The sequence below is a fragment of the Mixophyes fleayi genome, chromosome 6 (assembly GCF_038048845.1).
Source record: "Mixophyes fleayi isolate aMixFle1 chromosome 6, aMixFle1.hap1, whole genome shotgun sequence".
Classification (NCBI taxonomy): Eukaryota; Metazoa; Chordata; class Amphibia; order Anura; family Limnodynastidae; genus Mixophyes; species Mixophyes fleayi.
The window spans coordinates 40,475,728-40,494,181 of NC_134407.1; the positions used below are offsets into that span (position 1 = coordinate 40,475,728).

The window sequence follows — 18,454 nt, forward strand, 5'->3', positions numbered from 1 at the left end:
GCACCACGTTCAGAAGAGCAGGCTGTGTGCTTTGAAGGTGGATGAACCGGCATCGCTGAGTCTTCATCACCTTCGGGTACCAAAGCTGCTGCACCAGCTTTGTGGGTTCAAATATCAGTGACCAGGGACATCTTATAGCATTAACTATCCGACTGATTTATTTATTTTATTACTGCCACAGAAATCTCACTTGTGGCAAAAAAAAAACCTTAGATAGTAAAACACTTGAATTACTGCTAGTGTTTGTAGAACACATCAGGTTACAGACTGCTTGTTTAGATTTCTGCCTGAGCAGACAAAATGACACTTTAGAGAATAAATGTCAACGATCGAGATAACAGTTGTGTTTTCTAACTGTGTTGCAAGAGAAGTGTAATTGGTAGGTGTGTTGTGGGCGTACCAGTGTGGCGAGGGTGTGGTCTAGACAAAGTAAAAAGCTTATACAGGTGAGAAATCGTAAACACATGAGCCAGGTGATCTAACAACAATCCATTACTGCTGAGCGGAGTATTTGGACGTCTCACACCAGGTACTGCATACTCCTGTGTTAATATATACAAGTGTTTTATATGTAAATAGAAACAATTGTAGTCTCAACAGGTATATTGTTGCTGGTAACAGCACTGCTATTTTACTACCAGGGTTTATTTTCCAACATAAACCAGTTTATAGAAGCTAGAACTTTATACTAAACAGCTGTTACTATCATATGATTAAAAAGGAAGCAGATTAATTCAGCACAGCTTTAATTTGTGCTTCACATGTGAACATGTACAAATGGTTCCTGTTGTAATTCATATCGTGACAGTTTGTAAAATGTTATGATCACTTAAGGCGGACCAGTCTTGGGCAACCTGTGCATCCCGATGAACTATTAGTCCCAGCATGTGTTTTTCAGCAGAAGCATGCTGTAGCTTGTAGTTCTGGGATCATCAGCTGGAAGATCACAGGATGACAACTTTTGCACCCTTTATTGTGATAGAGATTTATGTACAGTGATGTGGAATATTGTAAATAGACATATAAAGTCATATAAACAAACATTTCCTCAAAATAAATAAACTGTTGCAGAGATGCCAGGTGACTGTAAATATTATTATATATTGTTATTTTTCATTTATAAAGCAACACAAAATTGTGCAGAACCATAATGTGGGGAAATGGAGCTTAGCTCATGAAATGTAGACGTCCAACGAGCAAAGGACAGAACGAGCAAAGGAAAAATGCAGAGCATTCAGGAAATATAAATATCATACAAAAATCTAAGGAAAGTACATAGACTGTAACCGGCATGGTACATAACAAACAGAAAGTGCAGTACAGAACGTCAGAGTCATAAGACAATACCACACAGTTGGACGAGGAGGGAGTGGACCAGACACGAGGTGAGAGGGCCCTGCTCATGAGCGCTCACAATTTACTTTGTAATAAATACTCAACTTATTATTACTATGTTGTCATGTTGCAAAAATATTGTCAGCCGTTAGAACTGTGATATACCTATAAAACACAGGAGCGGAACATTATTTACAAGCCTATAAGGCATTGTTGTCATTGCATAGGGTTACTTTCTCTTCCTTTTGTACTAATAATTGACAAGCTAGTTGGTTTTTTAACATTGAGAACAATACACTGTTACTTATATATTTATGGTACACATTGATACCTATTTCAGGGTAAATCCAAAACTGCATTACTAACATTATTTTAACTTGTGCGTTCCTGGGGATCTGTAGGTTAAATGGTCTATTTATCATGAGATAAGTCTGACAAGTGGCGATAAGCAGTTGCCCTGGCAAGACCGTCTTCTCCCGGCCAGCCGATGCAGCCCTGTGTATGCGTGAGCCGGCTTATCATCATCACCATTTATTTATATAGCGCCACTATTTCTGCAGCGCTGTACAGAGAACTCATTCACATCAGTCCCTGCCCCATTGAGCTTACAGTGTAAATTCTCTAACATACACACACACAGACACAGGCAGAGAGAGAGAGACTAGGGTCAATTTTGATAGCAGTCAATTAACCTACCAGTATCTTTTTGGAGTGTGGGAGGAAACCGGAGCACCCGGAGGAAACCCACGCAAACACGAGGTAAACATACAAACTCCACACAGATAATGCCATGGTCGGGAATTGAATTCATGACCCCAGTGCTGTGAGGCAGAAGTGCTAACCACTTAGCCACCGTGCTGCCCTTATAGACTTGTGCGTGTCCAGTGGACTTAGAAGCTCAGATTTATGCTTCAGTTCCACTTCTAAAATAAACTGTTTGAAATTAATTTACATATATTTTAAAAATGTAAAAAATGTTTTTAAATATAACAAATAACTGTGTTATTAACAGGTTACATTGATTGCGTTCTGCTGGGACTTTATTTGCCACATATGTATTGGACTAATCCTGCGGTGTAATGTGTCTGTGTATTGAGCAGAGTGTACCTAGACCTGAATTCAACAAGAAACGTTTCTTCAGATCAGAATATGATCATATGCCCAAATTACGTGCATTTTTTTTTTTTTAAAAAAATGCACAATATGTTCATTTTGTGTACCTTGATGAATAAGCCCTATGTATCTAAGAATTAAAGGTAAGGTAGGGTAGATATTATAATGGCAAAATATATCAAACTTCGAGTTGCACAAATCGCAGTTTTTCTGCAATTTTGTTTCCTGCAGAAGTTTATGAAGGCAAAACCTGGGGGTATATTTACTAAACTGCGGGTTTAAAAAAGTGGAGATATTGTCTATAGCAACCAATCATATTCTAGATGTCTTTTTGTAGAATGTACTAAATAAATGTTAGCTGTAATCTGATTGGTTGTTATAGGCAACATCTCCACTTTTTCAAACCCGCAGTTTAGTAAATCTACCTCCTGGTGTGTTGGGTGGGAATATATTTTTTGCCTTTAATAAACTTTCTATTTGAAATTCTGCAGAAAACCGTAGATTTCGGCATATCGCAGCTCGATACATTTTGCACTTTAAGTCTATTATACATATTTTAACAATAAAAAATCCATAAAGATGGAATTATCCTTTAAGAGGGTTCATTCTGTAAAATAGCAATGCAGAGTGTAGAACAGTGTTTCCCAAACTCTGTCCTCGGGTACCCCTAACAGTGCATGTTTTCCATATCTCCTTGCTGGAGCACAGGTGTATTCATTACTGACTGACACATTGTAACATATGCACAGGTGGTCAGTCAGTAATGAATACACCTGTGCTCTAGCAAGAAGATATGGAAAACATGCACTGTGAGAAGTCAGAGGACTGGGTTTGGGAAACGCTGGTGTAGAAAAATAAAGCTAACCTCTTAGTTATTGCTAGCTTTGGATTAAAACACATTTGGACACACTGCCCCATGTTAGACACCTTTACACAAGATGTATATATTAAAGGCTATTCCCAATCTAAGCATGAAAAAAAAATATTACTTAACTGTGTTCCATTAATCTACCAAATCAGACAGGCCTGTCGTGTCTTTGTGACATTTTATCTGAACTGCTACAAAGTTACTTTTTATAACTTATGTTTTTAACTTTCCCTGTGTTATGGTATTAGTTGAGTCTAGTTTGTGTATAAGTAGTTTTGGGAATGTTGTAGAATATTCCTTTGTCATATGATGACCTATTTATCAGATTCTCTTTGCAGCACGACTATATAAATATATATATAATTTTCCCACCAACAACCATTAATCAAACAGGTGTGTCCATATTGTTGCTGTAAAAGATTAGCCATCCTTAGTTTATTTTGGTTCTGCTTTGGCATCCGCCCTCTAGCTTCTCCCATCCTCTGCTGTCATTGTTTTGGTGTTTAGGAGTCTTAAGACTGCAGTGGCACAGTAGTGCTAGATATACTGTAATGAATAATTCAGACTTTCTCTCTTATTAGGTGTGGCTAGGTGTATTGTATTCCTAGACATTCAAATTGCAAAATTGTGAAATGATAATAAACAAGCAGACACATTAATGTACCTAACATATAAAGAAATTGGGAAATAAGCATTTCTAAGAACAAGTCTACATTTTGTAATAAAAATGTTTAGTACAAAAGAAATCTCTTGAAAGCACTGTGCATCCCTGGCTAATTTTTATTCTTTACGCTCGTTAACATGTTCGCTCCCATCATACGAAGATCTTCTTCCGTCTCTGAACATAAATGCATAGATCAACAACTTCTACAGTGGGCACACAGCCTGCTCCGTCCAATGGCCAGGACCCCAGGTCCTGGTTGTATTGTGATAACAAGAACCTTTATCAGTTGGCTCACAGCCACAAGATCAGCATTTCATATAGAATACTATATAGAATGTTATACAGAATGCTCTCCCTGGAGATGTTATCAAGCTTCTAAAAACTACTGATAATAAACCCAAATATGTTCTACCAAAGTGCGTCCAGTGTTACAGCAGTAAAATAAGTTTAGATGTCACTGATATCAAAGCATCTTTAACACATTTGGATATCCAGCGTAATAATATATATATATTTATATATATATATATATATATATATATATATACAAGTTAACCCGTGCATGATACTCATGCATTCTAGTCAAATCAAGCTACTTAAGGTGTTAAAAAGGTTCTTGTCATTTGGGCCTAGCCCAGGCCTCCTCAGGGGAAGAGCGTTACTTCCCGACGCAAGCGCCCTTTTTTAACGTGGTTTTGTCCACATGTCACCACCTCATCATTTTTCTCCATCACCTCATCCTTCATCTTCATCGCCACATCCTTCATCAAGCTACTTAAGGTGTTAAAAACTCCCCACTGTCACCCCCGGCAACCACCAACCACTCCCAACTGTCACTTCTCCTTCAAGAAATATATAGGTCAGTGTATAACTCTGCCCAGCAGGTGGCGCTGCAGCTTGTTTTTTTTTCCCCACACACGCCACTAGGCATTTATATAGTAGATATATATTTACACACTAAGAGCATACTTGCTTTTACAACGGCCTATGTGAAATGCATGCGGTCAGCATTCTGCAGTAAGAGGATGAGTAAGGGAAATTTTGCATGACTTGTGTTTCACAGTGAAACTGCCTGGTCTTCAGAACCATGAAGTTTTGGAAATTCCAATCCTCCAAGTGCCACTTCACTGCACCTTTCCATGGAATGTCATTCTGCATTGTATTCAAATTTAGAAGAAGAGCAGAGAATTGCGCAGGAAATACAAAGTCTGGAAAAAATACAAACACGGAGTGGAGTGTGGTTTGAGGCAGTTTGGTGACACCACTGTGGCCCCACCTCTGCTGTGATTCAGGGCATAAGTATAGGCGGGGCTGTGATATTGCAGATCATGTAATTAAGCCCCACCTCTATCCACTACAATATTGAAGTGGGTAGGATCCGGGAGACAGGCCTGCCTTTCCAGGAATCTGGGAGACTCCCAAACTTAGAGTCTCCCAGACATTCCTGCAGAGTAGACAACTATGTTCTAAATTTCACATTTTGTATATTTATAGTTTGTCAATAGAACAATGGATTTGGAGCAATCACTGTCTATTAATTCTATTGTGTTTGTGGTTGGGTTAAAAGTAGGAATAGAACTAACACACCCAAGCATTGCAAGAGTAATAAATACAACAATAATATTACTAGTACTGGCCATTTTTTGCACACTGGCTAGTGACAAACACACCTTTTAATCAGTGTGAGAGATGCTTGGATTAAGTCATTCCTAGATTTATAGGCTGCATTCTCACATATATTGACTTGGTATATAAAATGTCTGTATTCGGTGTCTTTAGGCAACAGGTAGGTTTTAATGTACCAAAAATACATAGATTTGCTGTGAACAAGTGTCACAGTGAACGCATTCATCTTCTACTAGGATTGAATACACGGTACAGAATGCAGCTGAAACTAAACTTTAATAATGGGGCCGTAGATTCCATTCATAAGACCACTTGGGGCAGCATATGGTCATTACATAGACCTGTAAGCTTTGTCTATGCGCCATTGAATGTTAGCACTGTATTGCTTCAGTGTACAAAACAATTATTATTTCTTATTTGAAGATGACATTTTTTTATGCCATGTGTATAAATGCCTTCTCCATGACAAAATATGTTAATGGTCTATTAACAGTGTTGACAACGTGAAATGAATGCACGCTTGTTTTTATTCCTGTATTGATAGTAAAATGAATAAACTAACGTCCAGAAGTTTGAAGCTGATGTAGACTTTTATCAGCCTTTCTGCTTCTACGTAGTAAGATTTTGGAGAAGAGCAAAAGTTGTACCATTTGGAGAGAAGGACATCATATCAATCATCATCATTTATTTATATAGCGCCACTGTCAATGTTTGCAGGTGACAATCATCTGCTGATATAATGTGATGACCATCGTGCATTCTCATATCCAGGGGCCTATTTATCATCCTTCGTTTTTTTTTTAGTTGAAACTTTTCAATCCTTATCTCCTAGATAAGGATTGAAAGGTTCCGGCTATGTATCAAAAGGGATCTCAGGGACAGCAGTGCCGATAACCTGCTGTCCCTGAGAAGAGACTCACCTGTTCATCGCAGTCTCTTCTCTCCTGAAGAAAGCTGCACTGAATTTATTTTTTTTTTGTTAGTGCGCATGCGCCGACCGAAAACCTTGGACATGCGCACTAACATCCTGGACGGCAAGAAGGTGAGTCATGTGACAGGGAGGGATCACATGATCCCTCCACACATGTGTTGTCCAGCTGCAATAGATTTCAGCTATGTTAATGTACTCCAGCTTCAGATGGCGTACATTAACATGTAGAAAAAGAGAAAGTTTTCACAGGGCACACCTTAATACACAGCGTTAATGAGCACTCCCCATAGACTGTTATGGGGAATGCTCAGAAAAACGCTAATAGATGCAAAGCAGCAGATATCTGAGATATCTGCTGCGATGCTACAAGAATACATAAGGATTTACCGTTAAATCCCCAAAAACACCAGTTTGCAGGGACTTAACAGGGGGGGATAACTTTGAAAAATAGGCCCCTAAGTATTAAATCCCACAATCGTTGACTGTAGATGTTGGTTCTACCATCTTATCCGAAACACTTCTACATATTTAATAAAACTACATCATTTAACTTAATTGAAAAACATTGATAAAGTGCAATTTCTATAAATGAATATAATATATATATATATATATATATATATATATATATATATATATATATATATATATCAGAATCGGGACAGTTTGGATCTATGCTATGAGGTCTCCTGTCTATCCTGAACAGAATGGTCTCATACAGGTTGTCTTCCTCTTAGACACTGCTGCAGGGTCTTTTAAATCTCAGAGTTACTGTCAACCACTGCAGTACCGTTACTGAGTAAATCCAGTCCTGATACCTGTAGGTGGATTGTTTAAAAAAAGAAACATACCTATAATGGGGGTAATCTGAGACAGGTGTCTTAGAAAGCGTGTTTTGAGGGACAACAAAATGAAGGGTATTATTCACTTTAAAAATTCCCCTTTTCTTGATGGATATGTCTATATTAATGTAATGATTAGTAGTGAGAAGAAGCTGCATGCAGACAGGAAAAGATCCTTCTACCCAATGCAGTTTCAATTACCAGGAGAGATTTTCAGTAGCTGAAAAGCTGCTGTGAAAAATGTACAAGCTTAAATATCACATGGCCGCTGTCCCATTGTGGTTTATGTGGACGGCGGTCTTCTGTGGTTATTGCAGTATCTGCGATATCTCCTGCATTATATAATTCATAAAGTTACATGTTACTTTAAACTGCCCTAATCATTTGTACATAACTGTGGAATATGTCTCTTTAGAAGTTAAATTCTAATAATGTGCTAAGAGCAGGACCGTCTCTCCCATTGGTTCACAATGGGCAGGTGCCCGGTGGCCCTGCAGCCCAGGGGGCCCGTCAGAAGCAGCGCAAAAAAAAAAATCCTGAAAAAAAAAAAAGAAGAAAATACTTACTTTGCGGTCAGCTGGCGATCCGGCTCCCTCCATGGTCTCCTCCTCCATGCGGCGCTCGCAGTGCATGTCAGGCGTGACATCATCACGCCCGCCCGACATCCATTGCGGAGCGCAGCACGGAGGAGGAGACCAGGGAGGGAGCCGGATCGCCAGCTTACCGCAAGGTAAGTATTTTCTTCTTTTTTCTTTTTTCAGGATTTTTTTTTGCGCTGCCTCTGACGGGCCCCCTGGGCTGCAGGGCCCATATATATATAATCACTTTTTTTTTACGTTTTATATATATATATATATATATATAGGGGCCCCGGTGAACTGCTTTGCCCGGGGGCCCATAATGTTGTTAAGAGGGCCCTGGCAGTATCTCACTAACAGATCTGTAGTGTTTGGACTTTGCACTGCTAAACACATCTGTGGTTGCTAATGAACAGAACTAGCTCTATGTAGAAGCTTAATGTGATGTTCTGAATAACCTCAGTGATAGTGGAGCAGACAGAGGAAAAAAGTTAAGTGCTGATAAGAAAATGAAGAGTCAGCACACTAGTATTGTCTTTACACAGCAGAGATAGGCTCTGCTTTATAATCTATTCTGTGTGCATAATACGATGGGATAAAACAGATCCTTAACAATGGTTTTGTCCTTTTATAGCTAAAAGGACGTTTTCAGTTATAGTATAATATAGAATAACATACTTGAGAGTAAAGATACCAGTCATTTATTTCCATATAGTTATATATACATAATCCTAATATTTTTTATATGTATTGGGAATACATAGAGATGAGATAAGAGAAAATATATCTGAGCCATCATTTAGACAACATCTCTGGTCACTTTAGCTGCGCATCTCCCATGCGAGCTATTTTAGAAGGAATGAGCTTTACTTTTGCACAGAGGGAAGAAGAGAACTGGAGAAGAAGAAAGTCAACTGAGCTACAGACTTCCTGATTTTTGTGTGTGGTTGATACCATAAGAAGAATTTGAAGAAGTACTGTGCCCCCAGCATACCCAGATTTGGAATTGTGTCTCAAGGTTCTTCACAATGCATCTAACGACCCCTTTGCAACAAGCCTATATGGGTTGTGATTGCAACAGCCACCAGATTGGGAAGTAATTGCCATGCACTGGTCATGCATTCATCATCATCATCATCATCACCATTTATTTATATAGCGCCACTGATTCCGCAGCGCTGTACAGAGAACTCACTCACATCAGTCCCTGCCCCATTGGGGCTTACAGTCTAAATCCCCTAACATACACACAGACAGACAGACAAACAGACTTGGGTCAATTTGTTAGCAGCCAATTAACCTACCAGTATGTTTTTGGAGTGTGGGTAGGAAACCGGAGGACCCGGAGGAAACGCACGCAAACATGGGGGGAACATACAAACTCCTCACAGATAAGGCCATGGTCAGGAATCGAACTCATGACCCCAGTGCTGTAGGGCAGAAGTGCTAACCACTTAGCCACAGTGCTGCCCAATGCTGCATTCAGCATTGCTGTTCTATTGTAAATACCATCTGGGTTTCTGAGAATTACATTTACAATACCTTGGTTTCGAACCACATTTTTCTTTTCCATCTACAGATTAACAAACACTGTAGGTATTGTCCACATGATCAAATGACAAACCCCTATTTATTTCAAAATAGAAATTGAGGAAGGTGAAGGTATGACTTGCAGAATATGAAACGCTAAAATAACAAAACATGCATTAGAATATCTCAACTGTCAAGGAACAATTTGAAAATGAAATGCAAGGACATTATGTAATTGGATTGTAATGGCATCTGACCAATCACATAAGACTGCTACACCTGCCCTTCTATAACATTTGTCACGAAAGCAGCACCTGAGCTGTGTTTTAAAACAGGACAAAAGACGATGGAAAAAAAGAAAAAGAAAATAAAATAGTTCATGGTAATATAACATGCTTTTTTGTTCTTTTTTGTTCCATTTTTAAGAGGAATTGGGGATTAAACAGACCCTTAGCTATCACGCAAGCCATTTCTTTGTAGACTTTATCTAGTACAGTTGGGAAGCCCCTATATCCTCCATCTGTTGAGGCTGTTCGAGGTCCCACACATAAACGACAGGTGGTCGCTTACTACCGAATCGTACCCTAGATTCATTACATTTCTCAAGCTTCTCACATTAGAACACCTCTGTGTCATACATCTGTAAGAGGAGCAGGCCACTTTTAACAATCCTATAATGTATAGTCAATGTCTTGAAGGGAAAACCAGTAATCAATGGAAATTGTTTCATCTGCGGGTCTGCTTACGCTAAAAGACTAGTTGTCTACACATGTAATTTAGTAATATTCCTGTAAGGCAGTCCTTAAAATTCCATAAAGGGCTCACTGTGTATATTCCCATAAACTTCACATCAACCTTAAATTCTTAAACATTTGTATACAAATAAACACACAGAGTCATATATATAACTTGCTAAAAATGGAAGGACTTTTATTATCATTTTTAAACTAAACCTATGGTGGCAGAGAAAGGGCACTGCAAAACAGCTCTCAAGCTGATACGGCTAGATCACATGGGGACTGGCGCAAACCGCCGTACGTCCACAAACCAAGGGGAACACATCCCAAAATGTCCTGCGCTGAATTGGCGTCAGAGTGACTGCCCCTTCTAAACTCACGCTGCCCTTCCACACCGAGCCAGACAGGGACCCTCCTCACCGAAGGTCCAAAAAAGGAGTTACTGGTGCCTCTAAGGGGACAGTGACCTGCGGCCAACTACCTGTGCGCCCACTAATCAGCCGCTGAATGCAGTGCCTTCCGCAAACGTTACACATAAAATACTTAAACTAAGGAGTGGGTGGGTGGGATCTCGTGCTGCAGAGTGAGGCAAACCAGGAAGTACATTCTGCTATATTCAATCCAGGACCCTCCCACGGGAACTACCATTGGTCGGGCCCCACCCGATGTTAACCCCTTCAGGTAAGTGTTCAGCCTGTTACAAACACTGTCGCCCTTTAAGTGCGTTCATCCTAAAAGCCTCACTTGTCATAGATTGAAAAGTATCATAGACCCAGACATAAGGCATATGTGATATGATTCCTTTTTTATTTATTTTTAAAAGGCCGAATTTACTCTCAAAGTGGACATTTCCAAATATCAGTATTGTAAATGTACAAGTTTGAAATGAATATAAAATGTAAATTAGGGAGAGATATAGAGCAACGGTAATTCAGTGCTTCTTCCTTATACCGCTAACTTACAACAAAAGCAAAAAAATATATTATTGTGAGTGTGGCATTATAAAGAGGGTGAAGTGTAAGGTACTTTTTTTTATTTTAATATATCTGTGTGAACAGTATACATCTTTTGCTATGTCAGGTGGCTTTTCTAAAAAGTAGCACTATACCAACTTCCAGGCAGAGGGAGGATGTCATAACATCTATGGTGTACTCAGTGGTGATGGTACTGGGAGGAAGAGGGGGCAGTTACCCCCACCCATGATTTATGTTGGGTAGACAAAGACTGTGTTTTGTCCCCTCAGGAACTTCTACACAAAAGCCTTCATGCTACCATCTCAAGTCATGTTATCTATTCTAAACTTGTGAAACTTTTTTAAATGATAGATTGTCTTAGTATAACTACCAAATGTACTTTAATATAGATTGCCTTAGTATAGATGTAATACAGATTGATTGATTTGATTATTTAAAAAACTTTTAAGGGCCTGAGTCAATAAGGAGAGCAAAGCATAAAAAAGGAGTAACTTTGCACCTGGGCAAAACCATGTTGCCTTGGAGGGGGAGGTAAATTATAAATGTGGGTACAGATTTATAGTTTGGGTAGGGCATGTCCTATATCAACTATACATTTCAGTGTAAAAATAAAGCTATTAAGTATTTGTGTGAAAAAATAGCCAATGTTTAACTTATGTGCAAAATAATAAACCAATTTCCACCCCTTGCATTGTTACATGGTTAGTCCCGAAGAACATCAACTCCTTTTTTTGCCTTACTTTCCTTAATGACTCAGGCCCTAAGTGTTCCGTTCATAAACATTTAATAAATAACCTGCATTGATAATGAACTATTCACTATACTTTTACCCTGAATTTCGTGTGGGGCGTCATGTAACAAACAAGAGATATAGCAATTTCAATTTATTGCGCATACCATACCACCATACACTCAACAAACGGAATGCAGCGGAAAGCTTTGTCTCTTAAATATTCTGTTAAATGAGAGACACTAGTCGACCAGTCTCATCAAATTTTGATGGTTGGTTACAGAGGTTGAATGTTTTTGATCAGTTGACAGCACAGTCTTACTACACTTGGGCAACTTATCTATGGTTTCAATCTTGATTTCAGTCTTGTGTGCTTTTCGTGAATTCCTCGGGTTTAATGTCAGGTGTTCCGTGCAATATAGCGCTTCCTTTAGTAAGGTTACAATTCAAACGCTGCTTGTATCGAACTGTATTTGCTTGCAATTTTAAATGAAGGCATGTATAAGATAACCACACGAAAATATACACAAACTTACAATTCTAGGAAGGTTTCCATACAATATATCATACCTCTCAAATGTCCTGATTTAGGTGGGATAATCCTGATTTGAGGGCTCTGTACCACTATCCTGCCACAGACCACTTTTTAGTGAAGTATAGTCTGGGTGGGTTAAGGGGCTTCAGAGGTGCTAGACACGCCTCATGTGGTGTGGCCGGCCCTCAGTGTTTCATGGCCACATGCCTGTTATGTCATGACTATGCCTCCTTGCTCCATCTCCCAATTCTCCCAGGACTGGTAAAGTCGGGAGATATCTATAATATGTTTCTTAGAGTTGGTGGTGTATTGCTGTACAAACTCCATTGTCCATCAGCTATCTTATTACCACAGTATGTCTCTACTTGTTTGTGCTTTTATTCAGCATGAATATTTGTCTGTCAGAACATAATATCTGCTCACATACCATTGTTTTTATATTGTAGCTACCAACAAAGACAACAAAGAAGACTGCATGAGAAAACTTCACTCGGAAGGTTACCCTGCAAGATTCCTTCAAGATGGCTTTTGTTTCTTTCTCTGTTGTGGTAAGAAAACAATTCCTGATTAGCTATTCTTGCTATTCATCTTTTTATTTTCTATGGCTAATAAATAATAAATGCGGTTATATTTCACTTGTTTTTTTAGATTAAATCAGAGAGACTTAGATTCCAGTTGCATGTACTTGCTTGTTGTAATTCATGGGGTTGACCACCTTGACCCTTTGCTACCTTCTTATTCTTATGTGGTTGTGTTTATTATATAGTAAATTGCTTTAGGTTTATGTTTTGTTTTGGTTTCTTCCTTGTTGATTGGTTTGTTTAACAAGTAACAGCTAAGGGATAACAGGTTGTGGTATGTGTATGTGAGCATGCAGGCTACACAATTACTAATTTAGGGTGTTGCTCTCTGCCCTTACTAAGAGCAACATGTATAGTACTATAAACCTATTTAGAACATATGAAGGAATCTTAGGCATACTTGCCAACTTTTCCTCGTTGGCTTCAGGGAGATCCCAGGAGAGGTGGGCGTGTGGGGGCGGGGCTTGATGAATTGCATCATTTTGGCCCTGCCCCCTAAACGATTGTTACAATTTTGGGTAACTAAAGCAGGCGGCGGGGCTAAGATGACACAATATTTGCGTTCTTATCTATTGCGGGGGTGAGAACCGGGAGGTTGCCCTGCTCTCCCGGGAGCCCAGGAGGTCTCCCAGAAATGCAGGAGTCTCCAGGACATTCCGGGAGAGTAGGCAACTATGCGTTAAAGAAAAGCAACTAATGAATCTCTAGAGACTGAAGTGTCTTTTACATTTCTGTCTCCATTACTGAAGTCATGTTGTCTTACCTGTCGGTCTTTGATTAAATCTTGGTCTCCATGAAAATGGCCACCTCCATAGGCATCAATACATGGACATAGGACACAATTTCTGAACTGTGTCATCATGCCACAGATGGCGAAGCCAACCATGTCTTGTACTGGCTCAACATCAGGTAGAATGCCAGACTCTTCAGGGAGTGAGGGAGATCACCCCTATTTCAGGGAGTTTCCCTGACATTCAGGGAGAGTTGGCAAGTATGATCTTAGGCTGTGCAATTAGACAGGTACATTAAAGGATGTTAAAGGTGTGGAAATGTGATTGATTTAATAGTTTTACAATGAAAGCAGCAGGAGAAGTGGTGGTGGTACGTCATTTCACAATATACCAGCCCACTTCCACCACTAATCTATATTACTTTTGCATAATGATAACAGGGAGGGAATTGTATCTCCAAGATATTATATCATATTTAATCTAGTAAATTCATCTGTAATGTCAAAACTGTATATCTGAACAACAAAAACCACTGACAACACATTTGTTCTCGGTACTAGACTTTCTTTTTTACTACTGCACATTAAAACTGATAAATGGAAATGGTAAGCATTCCAGTGTTCCAATGTTCCCATAACCAATCGCATTGTTAGTCGCGTTTGATAGAGCTGCAGCTTTCTAAATACTGCCTGCTTCATTTAGTAAGATTAATGGAAGTTAAAACGCATGGGGGTTAAAGGTGCGTTCTTCTCCATTTATCTTCCGAATGGGTGTAAAACCGCAAGCTAATAACTGCATGTCAAACGCATTTACAGTTTCATTGGCGTTTGAACTTGTGTTGTTCAAACTCCAGTGATTACCCAACCTTGTATGGTACGTTTGTGATATATACATACTATTAACAGCAGTTTGATACATGATGTACAATACGTTCTGGCCCAGTGTGTTCTAAACTAAGCACAGGTCACAGCTTATAAACATGCACATAGGATTCAAATACAACTTGTGACATTAAGATAGTAAGTAACACAGCAGTGAAAATAAAGTTAAAACAGAGTAATTAAGTAAATTACTGCTTCATTAGTTTGTTACTTGCTTTGTTAAAAACCAATTAGCATAATTCTATTTGTACACATATCCTATTCAAACATGTACTTCCGTGGATTGCTGATTCATAGCTACTGTGCACATGAGTGCATGATCAGTGAGCTGATACAGTTCTTGGCGTCTTTAGTATTTAACAAGGGAAACTGGAGAAAAGCTAAGTGTGCCTAGGGTGAGGCAACAGCAGGCAGCTGTCTACGGGAGCAGGTTTTGTAGGGCAACAAACTGTGCAAAATTAAACATTGAAATATTTTATTTCAGAAAGAGTCTAAATTTATGTGTTCTATGTTTTTTGCAGATCTAATAATAAAGCAAAATTTTTTTTCTTTTACACTACTTTGCTGTAGCGGACTCCTGGGACTGCAATCTCATCTATTGTGTCCTGTCTCTCTTGCTTCTGATCCCCTGTATCTGTTATGTCTGCCTCTTACTTGGTTAGACCCATATGTCTATATCCTCAGGATGCCAAAAAAGACCAATTATTTTATTTAAAGAGTAACCATCTTCTGATATTCAAAAATACAAGTGTACGGGTCGGCAAACAACCCCCCCTCCCCCTTCCCCTTCCTGCCGGGTTTGCTTATGCGCCACTCCCCAGCACCCAGGCACCTATTTCGATAGCACTCGGAGGCTGAGGGGTAAGGGGTCTGTACTAAAAAAGTATATTTTAAATGTATTTAAAGAGTCACAATCTACTGATATTCAAAAATATATATAGGATGAGTATTCTGTAGTCAATAGATTCTCAGCTGAACTGTATTGGGAATTTTTGAAAGCTATATTGTATTAGAGACGTAATTCACCCATTTCCCACACGGCTATACCATTGGACAGCAGGTCATAATGATAGCAATTTGGTGGTGTTGCTATTTTAAATTTCAGGAGAAGAACGTTCTAAAAATGACACATTGAAATGCACCAAGTATTTTCAAGTGTTTAGGCTATTTATTAACTTAGTGATGGATGGGATGAGGGTGATAGTGTTCTGTATTCTAAATGTGGATGGTGTCTCCCACCGAAACAAAGGGAATCGAGCCCTAGGTGGTAGATGTCACTCTTTCCTTTAATGGGGCAAAGATGTCAGGAGTTCCACTCGCTAAGTCCTTTATAGTCAGCCTCGCCGGTGCCAGCTAATACCTGCTGCCACTAGACATGGTATCCTTAAAAAAAACAAAAAACTTCTTTATCTACTCAGAATTGGTTCCACACATAAATTTATACACTTTTCAGACCAGCTCCATATCCTATCACAGCAAGCCAGGTTCGGGCCTCTTTGTCTCTGTTTGTCATACTACATAGCTCACCCAAGAAACTCATGACTAACACGTCCAATGCTCACTCTTGTCTGACAAGCTCACTGGCTAAAGATGAATGCAATCAAGTCTGACCAGTCCATACTTCTACGAGCACTTGGCACACATTGCTTAAGATGACATAATAACCTGCCAAGTTTCATCCATGAACTTTAGCTATGGCTCCATCATTTTAAAAATTAATAACCCATAACCTGAACATTGCTTGGGTCATAAAATCCATCACAAAACTTTTGGTTAGCAAATAAAATAAAACAGTTACAAGAACATATTCCCACGTATCCACTTAATCTGTGAGTGTGAATTTTATTGGGTGAAAGGTACTGTGAATTAAACATACAACACACAAGTGCATAAATTGGATTGTCCTGGGAATTCTGGGACATGTGAGCCCTAACTTTATCGGAACAAGCAATGCTGTGTGGAGCACTGAAAGTTTATTAACCTGTTAGGCACTGAAGAGAGGGGAGGTGAGAACTAAGTGGACAGGCCTCACTTGGGGACCCGGTGGTAGCCCAAGCTCCATCTGAGCCAGATATGAATACAGAGACTGTGGTCACACCTCTACTAGGCTTTGCATGAAGCCGGGAAAAGAATACTACTAAGTCAGTGGATCCCAAACTTTCTCAGTTCGAGGCACCGCTAAGCCAAAATAATTGCCATGTAGTCCCCCGCCTTGCTTACCACCGGCCCTGGCCACGGCACCCCTGTGAGATCGCCGTGGCACACAGTTTGGTAACCACTGTACTAAGTTATATATTCCTATCTACATAGGATTACTACTTTTGACTGAATCTTTATTATATATTAAGCTATCAATTGTCCCTGATACCCCTATACATTTCTAGATGGTTTTGTTTCTAGTACATTTTTATTTAAATATTATAAATTCGGTCACACAATACAAATTGCAAAAGACTAAAGTCCCAAAAGAGGTAACAAAAGGAAAAGGATAAACAATGGCTAGAGCACCCTGTTGCCAGTCAGAGCATTCATCATCAAAATCATCATTTATTTATATAGCGCCACCAATTCCGCAGCGCTGCGCCGAGAATATTTGTCACTCGCATCAGTCCCTGACCCACCATCAATTTGTTTCCTTATGGTCAGGTACGCACGCAGGATTTCTAGTGGGGGGGGGGTTTCCCCCACACCCCAAAAAATAATTAAAAAAAAAAAATGCAAGAGAGCTGCTTCAGCAGTTCCGTTTCGGCAGCACTGTACTATACAGCAGCCGCGGCACTGTCAAAGAAGCGTCTGCGGCGGTGCTGTATACAATACAGCACCGCCGCGGATGCTTCTTTGACAGCGTCGCGGCTGCTGTATAGTACAGTGCAGCTATGTGGGGCACTTCGTTAGCGGAGGGGAGGAGTTTCTGGAGACCCAGAAACCCCCCCTGCGTGCGCCCCTGATGGTGTTCATGTCTTTAATGTCCTATCATTGGGCGACAAACTGTTTAGCGCTTTATATTGTCGGCTATCAATAGATAAGTTTATTTTTAATTGAATAAATTAGCTATAGTGACAGCTCACAGTTTTTTAAAACATGTTACAAAGAGCTGCAAGTATGTCAGCTCAGCCTGTGTGTCTATGTTTAAGCAAGTTTAAAGTGAGGGGGGCTAGGGCAACATGTAACCAATCTGAGCATCGACACGTTAATAGGAGAGTGGTCATGTGAGCTGCACCTCTGTATGAAACGTAGTTCATACGTTTTATTGGTTATTTAGATCAAATGCACAAGTCTACTTTTCTTGTTCTGTAAGCTGGATGTGGTTCTCTGCATAGCTCACTAGAATTATATTCTGATGCTCTGCAGCGGGTAGTTCTCACCGAGGTTTCAAGATGCTGAAATTATATCTGGCCAGGGGAGCTAATGTTTCCAAGCCCTGTAAGTTAGAACATAATGAGTTAAAAATAAATACTGTTTATTTACTTGTTACATAATAATTATGCAGATCGACCTCTTAAGGCTTTTAGTGCTGTAATGATAAAATCCTGGCTTGCTTTGTTTATTTCCATTTCAGGATCTGTTATACAATGCTAGAACAGATCTGAAGACAGGTAAGAATTATTGTTACAAACTCATACTTGCCAACATTTTAAATCTGTCATTCGGGACATCCCAGAGGACAGATTTGTCTTGTCCTCCGGGAGACCAGCCCGTTGTCGCGTCACCATAGCCCCGCCCCACTATAAAATGGAGAAAATAACGGAATTGAATAGAGGGGACGGGCTTAATGACGCAATCGCACCATTCAGCGCC

At 39.6% G+C, this 18,454-nt stretch overlaps 1 protein-coding gene across 1 annotated transcript in view; it reads left to right on the forward strand.

Moving 5' to 3' along the window:
- Positions 1 to 450: 450 nt before the first annotated feature.
- RHOBTB1 (Rho related BTB domain containing 1) overlaps positions 451 to 18,454 on the forward strand; it is a 59,112-nt gene continuing 41,108 nt past the window's right edge. The window contains exons 1-2 of the mRNA XM_075216339.1: positions 451 to 529; positions 12,910 to 13,011. The gene's annotated coding sequence lies outside the window, so the exon portion shown is untranslated. The remainder of the gene's footprint in view (positions 530 to 12,909; positions 13,012 to 18,454) is intronic.